Genomic DNA, 10,307 nt, shown 5'->3' with positions numbered 1-10,307 from the left:
CCAAGGCACTACGAGCAGGTTACCTGGACAAGACATATTCATTTAAATAGAGCTATATTGCTGGACATGACAGATTGGGTCCACTTCTTCTGAAGGAAATGGAGGCACAAGACATCCAGGACGGAATTCAGGGTATGGACACTTATGACGACGTTGTTGAAGAAGATGACATGATCATTATTGAATAAAGGTACATTTTTTGTTCACATTTACCTGTTTATTAAAATTGCTGTCAATGTTCATTAAAATAAGCCCTCCCCTGAAAATAAGCCCTCTGGTGTTTTTCTGTCCAAAAAAAATATAATAAGACAGTGTCTTATTATCGGGGAAACACGGGTATCTTTGCCAAGAAAGCCCCAAATGGGGTCACAATGAATCAGACAATACTGAAGACAACTGAACAACAAAAACAATGTTCCAGGCACTGTGCTGGGGACACAAGTATAAACAAAAATTACTTATTGTCGTCATGGAACTCTAATGGGACCTCTTGGTATCCAAGTTCCTTCATTATATTGTAGATCAAACTAAATAAATTTTCTTTTTATACCAGAAAAAAAACTTGTATTTTATCATTTTTTTAAAGATGTACGTTAAGGGGTAGCTAGGTGGCACAGTGAATAGAGCACCGGCCCTGGAGTCAGGAGGACCTGAGTTCAAATCCAGCCTCAGACACTTAACACTTACTAGCCGTGTGACTTTGGGCAAGTCACTTAACCCCAATTGCCCCTCCCAAGAAAAAAGCAAAAAAAAATATGTACATGTTAATATAAGATTCCTTGGATTATTGATATGCAAGGCAGAAAATGAGATACATGCTTACCGAAGTTTCATTAGTGGTTCTTGTTTGTACTAATTGTACTAAGCATCAGAAAACTACAGGATGTCCTCAAAGAGATACACAATCACCCAAAGGGAATTAGCCACACAAGAAAAACCAAGCGGACAAAGACTACTTGTTCATAAACTGAGATATACTTGACATATGATATACTTGAAGAAGTAGCCCATTGAATTAGTCCAGTAATACATATGTCTTAGATAAGCCCTTCAAATGGACAAAGTCGGGCAGAGAACTGAATAGAATAGCAAGCTATCTCGTATTTGGAATATTATGTTTCACTTTCAATAATTTTAAGCTGCTTCCTGAAATAGATACTCATCTTTTTTAATGCAAACAGACTCCCAGTAATGCTTTATAGCTGCAATTCAAGAAGCACCATGATGTCCAAAGATTGAGAATTACAAGTGATCCAAAGGACAATGGAGAGACTTAAGTTATAAGTAAGCCTATTGACAATGGTATTTGTATACAAAATGTGATTTAAGAGAGAGAATTGAGATGTGGCAGGTGGGCCAATCATTTATTAAGACCAAAGGATAGACAATGGGACAACTGCTCAAGTAATGAAAAGTTTAAACACCTAAGGAGCCTGTTGAGCCTCCTCTTGGTCTGTCCCCTCTTGGGAAGATTTATTGGGGGCTTCATGTGGAGTGTAGAGACCAGAAGATCAGCAGAAGAGCAGAATTATGCAGAATAAAAAACATGAGAGTGCTGTGATCGCCCTCCACTGATGGAGTATTAGCACTTCCAAAACTTCATGAACACATACTAGGGAAAAATCCAGTAGGTCCTTTATTGTTGTTGTTCACTGGTTTCAGTTATATCTGACTCTTCATGATCCCATTTTGGGCTTTCTTGGCAAAGGTAACTAGAGGGGTTTGCATTTTCCTTCTCCACCTCATTGAAAGTCGTCTAGGGACTTAAAAGGATGATGAAATCTTAGAAGAAACCCTAAAGGAAAACTGCCCTGCTATTAGATCCAGAGGAGAAAATAGAAATTGAAAGAATCCAATAATCACCTCCTGAAAGAGATCCCAAAATGAACACTCCCAGGAATATTTTAGCCAAATTCCAGAGCTCCCATGTCGAAGAGAAAATATTACAGTCATAAAGAAACAATTCAAATGTCATGGAGCCACAGTCAGGATCAAACAAAATTTAGTGACTTCCACGTTAAAGGGGTAGAGAACTCCTAATAAGATATTCCAGAAGGCAAAAGAACTAGGCTTACAACCAAGAATAACCTATCCAGCCAAACTGAGTATAATCCTTGGGGCGGCAGGAGGGGGTAATAAAAATGTAATGAAAAAGAGGACTTTTAAGCATTCCTGATGCAAAGACCAGAGTTGGATAGAAAATTTGTCTTTCAAAGATTCAAGAGAAGCATAAAAAGGTAAACTCAATAAAGTTAAACTCTTTACATTTCTATATAGGAAGATGATATATGTAACTTCTAAGAATTTTGTCATGGTATGGGTCAATTATATTAATGATCTCAAAAAAATGTAAGGGGGGGGCAGCTAGGCGGTGAGGTGAATAGAGCACCGGCCCTGGAGTCAGGAGGACCTGAGTTCAAATCTGGCCTCAGACACTTAACACAAAAACTAGCTGTGTGGCCTTGGGCAAGTCACTTAACCCCAATTGCCCTCCAAAAAGCAAAAAAATAAAAAGATTTTTGGGCGGCCAGGTGGCTCAGCGAGTAAGAGCACCGGCTCCAGTGTCAGGATGACCTGGGGATCAAATCTGGGCTCAGATACTTAGCACCACACTCAGAAATAACTGGCTGTGTAACCTTGAGCAAGTTACTTAACCTCGATTGCTTTAAAAATAAAAAATAAAAATGTAAGGGTAAGAAGGAAGTATGCACTGGGAAAAGGAGAAAGGGAGAAGTAGAACAGGGGAAATTTTTTTCACATAAAAAAGGCAAGCAAGGAAGAACTATAATGGAGGAGGAAATGGGGGGGGGTGGCAGGCAATTCTTGAACCTCACTCTCATTGGAATTGGTTCAAAGAGGGAAGAATATCTGTGTGTATGTGTGTGTCTGTGTATCCACTACAACACGCTGTTCTTGGGTGGTTTAAAAAAGAAATGAAAGTTAAAAGAGCAGAATTTATGGCCTACCCAGAAGAAATAATTGGCAGAATAGAAAAACTTGAATCTTTAATGGCAAGACTTACCAAAGAAACAAAAGAGGACAGCTAATTGGGAAAGTAAGTACACAAAAGCGATAGACAATTTAGTAGAGAAGCAAAAAGCAGTAACTTTCAAAGAAAATCTGCTTTCTACTCAAGCAAAACATGTTGATATTGAAGACATAGGCAGCCTAAAGATCATAGGTCTCCTTGAAGAACATGGCAAGTCAAAAAACAAAAAACCTGAACAATGTAATAAAATGCAAGAAAAAAAAAATACAAGAAACCTGCCCCAAACTCCTAAACACAGGAAATAAAAATACCAATTGAAGCAACCCACAGACCACTTCTATAAAGAAAAAAAAAGCCAGTAAGGCAGCAAACTTTGAGACACATTGTGGTTAAATTTAAAGAGTTCGATTCAGAATCAACAAATTCTGCAAGTGCCTGCAAATACTTTAAATAACGTGACTATTCTGCACCCACCCAAAAATGAAGACAGTAATGGAGTAATGTGTTCTAAAGAGCAATGGAACTCAAGATTCAGCCCAGGGTGGTCCACTCTGCAAATCTTAGCTTAACTATAAATGAAAAAAGATACACATTCAATTGAGACATTCTTAGAAAGAAAATCAAATCTGAAGAGATTATTTGTTATTGAACACCCCAGACAACTGAAATGCAGAAGGGATGAGCAAGAGCTTAGGACAGCAGCAGAGTGACAGCAGAGAAACAGGGTGAAGACAGAAAGCAGAGGGAGGTGATGCTAGAGAGATAGGTCTAGAGCAGGGGTGGGGAACCTGTGGTCTTGAGGCCACGTGTGGTTCTCTAGGCCCTCAAGTGCGGCCCTTTGTCTGAATTCAAACTCCACAGAGCATTTGTAATTTTCTGAGGCCTCCACATTTATTCTGTGAAGTTTGGATTCAGTCAAAGGGCTGCACTTGAGGACCTAGAGGGCCACATGCGACCTTCAGGCCACAGGTTTCTCACCTCTGGTCTGGAGATTATGGACAGAACCTTGCAACACTCCATCTACAAATGAAGCAATGTTTGGTTTGGTTTTGGAGTGGGAGGTTGTGGGACTACATTACAAAATAGAATGACAGATAGAAGTAGGGAAGGAAGGAAGAATAAAGAAGAGAGTATATGATGTTCCCAGGCAAAATCAAGAGCTAGTAATGAGAGGAAAATGATTTTTTTGTATTGTGGTCTCTTAGAGAAGAACCTGCAGGAAGTAAGGAGAAGGAGGAGGGAGGAGAAGGGAAGGACTGAAAACATGGGGGAAGAAGGAGGTCTTGTTTTGGTGTTGGGAGTTTCCACTTATGAATGCCCTTATGGGTGAAGAGAGATGTTCTATGAAGGGTGATGGGGATCTTGTGCTGGGTGTCTGTGAAGATTTTTGCAACACTCATTCTGCATTGGGAAGGAGGGAGGGGAGTTGTAATTCCTGGGGGCAACTGAGAGGGAACCTGTAAGAGCAGGCAGCCATATACCCAAAGAGGAGATTTGGAGGCAAATAAAGAAGGAAGGTGACCAGGAGAAGGTTATAGGTCAGAGGTGGGCTGCATAATCAGGGATATGTGTGGAGGTTAGGGGCAGGAGGGTCTTGCCTTAGGTCAGTGTCTTCTCTATCACCTGCAGGAAATGGTGAATCTACAAGGCAGTGTCATAAAGTACTTAGAATAGATAATCCAAGTTGTGAACTGATCCAACTATTCTGGAGAGCAATTGGGAACTATGCCCAAAGAACTATAAAAATGTACATACCCTTTAACACAGCAATAACACTTCTAAGGCTGTGTCCCAAAGAGATCATAAAAATGGGAAAAGGACCCACATGTACAAAAATATTTGTAGCAACTCTTTTTGCAGTGGCCATGAACTAGAAATTGAGGGGATGACCATCAAGTGGAGAATGGTTGAACAAGTTGCGGTATATGAATATAATGGAATACTATTGTGCTACAAGAAATGAGGAGCAGACGGACTTCAGAAAAATCTGGAATATGGGAAGCAAGGATGCCTACTTTTGCTACTATTATTTGATATGCTTCTAGAATTGCTAGCAAAGGCAATAAGATAAGAAAAAAATAAAGTCATAAAGAGTGGCAGAGATGACATAAAACTATCCCTTTTGCTGAAATAATGGTATACTTGGAAAATACTAGAGAATTAGGAAAGATTCTGAGACAATTATTAGCTTCAGCAATGTTGCAAGATACAAATAAATCCTTAAAAGTCAACAGCATTAGGGGCGGCCAGGTAGCACAGCGAGTAAGAGCACCGGCTCCAGTGTGAGGATGACCTGGGGATCAAATCTGGGCTCAGATACTTAGCACCACACTCAGAAATAACTGGCTGTGTAACCTTGAGCAAGTTACTTAACCCCGATTGCTTTAAAAAAAAAATCAACAGCATTTCTACTTAATATTAAAATCCAAAAAGCAATAATAGAGAAATCCCATTCCATATACCTACAAAATACAGAAAGCACACAAAAGACTTGTGTAGATTGAGTTACCAAATGCTCCTTAATAAAATAAAGAACTTAAATAGAGGAATATTCAACATTCATGGCAAGCCCATGCCAACATAATAAAAATTTTGATACTACCAGAGTTAATTTACACTTTTCTTCTTGAACATTTATTTTTAACATTTAAAAATTTTTTTGAGTTCCTATCCCTGAAGGACTATGAAAATGTGCCTATCCTTTGACTCCGCAATATCACTACTAGGTCTGTGTCCCAAAGAGATCGTAAAAATGGGGAAAGAACCCACGTGTACAAAAATATTTATAGCATTTCTCCAGCCGCCACTGCTGGTCAGGGCTGCCCTGGGGCTAAAACCATGGCTCAGTTGGGACTGTGCTCCGCTCTGAGAATGCTGCAATGGACCCTTCCTGCTGGCCTTTCGGGCTTCCTTCAGTGAGAGGTTTGTTTCTCTCTGTCACTTTGTGGGTTCTGTAGCTCTAAAGTTTGTTTAGAGTCATTTTTCACATGTATTGAAGGAGGGGGAAGCTGGATCCACATGTAAGTCCTGTTTCTACTCTGCCATCTTGACTCTGTCTCCCGCAAGAATAGATCTTTAGGTTTGTCAAACACTAGGTTACTAGGTGATTTTCTACTGTACATTGTGTACCTAACCTATTCCACTGATCCACTACTCTATTTCTTAGCCAGCACCAGATTTTGATGACTACTATTTTGTAATATACTTTGAAATCTGGTATGGCTAGGTCAACTTCCTTTGCATTGCTTTTTACATTTATTTACTCAATATTCTTGACCTTGTTCTTCCAGATAAATTTTATTATTTTTTTCTGACTCTCCAAAACAATTCTTTGGTAGTTTGATTAGTATGGCAGTGAATAAGTAAATTAATTTAGGTAGAAGTGTCATTTTTATTTTATTGACTCAACCCACCCATGAAAAATTAATATTTCAACAGTTGTTTAGATCTATTTGTGTAAAAAGTGTTTTGAAATTGTGTTCATATAGTCCTGGATGTGTCTTGGTAGGTAGACTTCCACGTGTTTTATGCTGTCTGCAGCTTTAGGTTTGTTTGTTTTTTCACAGCTGATATTTACTTTTATTCAAGCCTTTCTTCAGAGTGCAAATTAAAAACATAAATAAGATTTTAAAATAAAAGATAAACTGTTAAAAAGTATTTAGTAGAACAAACTTCAAGTATCTTCAAGCACTTCAAATTTTTAAAAAATGTACAAACAAATGATATTTTGACAAACGTTAATGTATTTAATACCTACTATTTCAGGGAACAGTTGGTAGGCACTGGGGAAATACAGGTATAAGACAATACCACTGCCATCGACATGCTTATATAGTTATTTTAAATAGAATTTCTCTATTTTTTCTTGCTGTGTTTTGTTTGTAGTAAATAAAAATGCTGATGATTCATGTGTATTTCTCTTATATCAGGCAATTTTCCTGAAGTTGGTAATTGCTTCAGCTAGCATTTGAGGTGATTCTTTGATCAAATTATCTACAAAGAGTGATAGTTTTGTTTCCTTGTTCCTTATTCCTTCAATTTCTTTTTTCTTGTCTTATTGGTATAGCTAGCATTTAAATACAATATTGAATAATAGTTGTAATAATGAACATCTTTGTTTCACTCTTGATTTTATTGGGAAGGCTTCTAGTTTGTCCCCATTATGGATCATACTCACTCTTTGTTTTTTGGGGTTTTTTTTTGTTTTGTTTTAAAGCAATTGGGGTTAAGTAACTTGCTCAAAGTTACATGGCCAGGTGTTTCTGGGTGTGGTGCTAAGTATCTGAGCCTGGATTCAATCCCCAGGTCATCCCGACTCTAGGACCGGAGCTCTTACTCACTGAGCCACCTGGCCGCCCCTTCACTCTTTGTTTTAGACAGATAACTACTTATTATAAGAAAGCCTCCATTTATTCCTATGTTTTCTAGTGGTAATGTACACTTTTAAGGCTATGCCAATCAAATTACCAAGGGGATATAGCATAATGATAAAATAATAACAAAACTGATTTGGAAAAAACAAAAGCTCTAGAATATTGAAGGAAATTATAAAAAGAGGTAGGGACAAAGGAAGAATAGCCCTTGTAGATCTCGTACTATATTATAAAGTAGCAGTCATCAAAACTATTTGCTATTGGTTAAAGAATAGAGAGACAGATTAATGGAATAGACTAGACAAGGAAAAATAAAAAATAATGAAATTCAATAAGCCAATATTTGGTAAAGTGGAAAAAAGCAATCACCTATGAAAAAATCCTTATTTGAGAAAAAAAAAGCCACTGGGAAAACTGGAAAGTAGTGTGATAGAAATGATGCTTAGACCAACACTTTATACTATATTCCACAATATATTCTAAATGGATACCTGAGCTTAACTTTAAAGATCAATTTGTTAAAAAATAATTAGAAGTGAAGATGATCATATGCATCTCACAGCTATGGGTAAGAGATGTATTCTTGACTAAACAAGAGAAAGGGACAATTACAAAAGATAAAAAATAGATGATTTTGATTACATGAAAGCAAAAAACTTTTGCATAGACAATATTAATACACTAAGATAAGAAGGGAAGTGACTGAATGAGGAAAAAAAATCTTTCTAACAAATTTCTCTAAATAAGGGCTTGATATCCAAGATGTATATACTATATGTAGAAATAGATACATACATACACACACATATGCACATATGTGACAAATAGACATTCCCCAGTGGTTATTAGTGGTCAAAAGTTATTTTTAAAAAGTTCCCAATGGAATTCACAAAGTATTTACAGATGAAAGAATGCTCCAAATCACTAATAACAAGAGAAATGCAAATCAAACCACTTTGAGGTTTCATCTCACACCCTGCTAATTGGCAAAAATGACAAAAAATGGAAACTGTAAGTGCTGGGGGGTTTGTGGAAAGGTCAGCACGCTAATATGTTGTTGGTGGGGCTATGAAATGGTATAAAATTTTGGAAGGTAGTTTGGAATTATGCAAATAAAGGCATTAAAATGTCTATTCCCTTTGAACCAGGGACTCCTTTATGGCACTTATACACAACGGAAACCATCAATAGGAATGACTTATACACATATACCAAAATATTTGTAGCAATACTTTTTGTGATGGCAAAGAATTGGAAACAAAGTAGATACCCATCAATCGGGGGATGGCTAAACAAACTGTCATACATGAATATGATGAAATATTACTGTGTCGTAAGAAATTATGTATGTGATGAATACAGAGAAACATGGAAAGATCTCTATGAACTGATGCAGAGTGAAACAGGATCAAGAAAACAATATGTACAATGACTATAACAATGTAAATGGTAAAAAACAACAACCATGCCCACAAAAAAATCAAACGTGAATGTAATATCATAGAGGTCAAGCATGGCTTGAATGAAGAGATATGAGAGAATATCTCCAAAGCTCTCCTTTATGGAGATAGCAGACACTCTTTATCAGACTTTTTTCAATGTATTGATCAACTAGTTGCTCTGATTTTTTTCTTTACTTTTTTGTCTTTAAAAAAACTGTTTTATTTATAGCAGTTCTTTTTGTAGTGGCCAAGAACTGGAAATTGGGGGGGATACTCATTAATTGATTAATGGCTTAACAACTTGTTGTATATGAATGTAATGGAATACTATGGTGCTATAAGAAATGATGAACAGGCAGACTTCAGAGAAACCTGGAAAGACTTATATGAACTGATGCTGAGTGAGGGGAACACTGTAACCAGTAACAACCACAGCGAGGACTGATTTTGATAGACTTAACCCTTCTCAGCAATGTAAGGACCTAAAACAATTCCAAAGGGCTCATGATGGAAAATGCCAGACATATCCAGAGAAAGAACTATGGAGTTGGAATACAGAACAAAGCAAACTATTTTTTTTTGTTTTATCTTTTTTTCCTATTTGTTATAATTCTTCTATACAACATGACTAATATGAAAGTGTGTTTAATAGGAATCTATGTGTAGAACCTATATCAGATCACAAGTCATCTTGGGGAGGGAGGAGGAAGGGAGATGGAGAAAATGTAAAACTTATGGAACTGAATGTTGAAAACTAAAAATAGATAATTTAATTTAAAAAATACTATTCGTTATATGGGATGGCTCTCTGGAAGGGGAAGAGGGATGATATTGGAGATTAATTATGATCATGTAAAAAAGAGAAGACATCAATAAAATCTTATTTTAAAATAGAAAACAAGTTGAGCAGTGAATGGGGCAGGAAAGATGAGGCAGAGCTTGAATGGAATGAAGGGCTCAAAGGAAGCCTGGGGAAACCTCAGCATGTTTGGAGGCTACTGTTTATCTTATTCAATACATGTGGACAACCCTGTGAGGTAAGTAATAAAGCATTGCAGTTTCCATTTTACAGCATCTGTACATCACTCACATTAGTAAAAGACAGTTTCCACAATCCCAAATGAACTAGGTCAAGCCTAATTGTTCCTACAGACATAAATCTCCCTCGGACCTCACTTGGAGGCCTGTGCTAGAGTGAGCAGAAGTATGGTTCTATACAGAATGCAACCCTTGAGTTAATTACTGGAATAACTATTATCTCTACTCTACATGGGCAAGTACTCCTCTGTAGGGGAAATTGAGTGACTATCCCACAGTCAAAAGGCTAGACCAGCATCACCAGAACTTGAATCCAGCTTTTCTTAGCTCAAGTGAAATTAAGTGTTCACCTCTAAGAACTTGGAATTCTCATAACAAAAATAACAATGTTTGTACCTTGAAAATCATGATTAATGTTTGCACTTCTAAATTAATGTTAGATTATAACATCATCACATAATTTTA

The sequence above is a fragment of the Petaurus breviceps genome, unplaced genomic scaffold, assembly GCF_028583685.1.
Source record: "Petaurus breviceps papuanus isolate PSGF00001 unplaced genomic scaffold, PetGlider_PUasm1.0 214, whole genome shotgun sequence".
Lineage (NCBI taxonomy): Eukaryota > Metazoa > Chordata > Mammalia > Diprotodontia > Petauridae > Petaurus > Petaurus breviceps.
The sequence above is the reverse complement of the archived record's forward strand: the minus strand, read 5'-3'. Positions refer to the sequence as shown.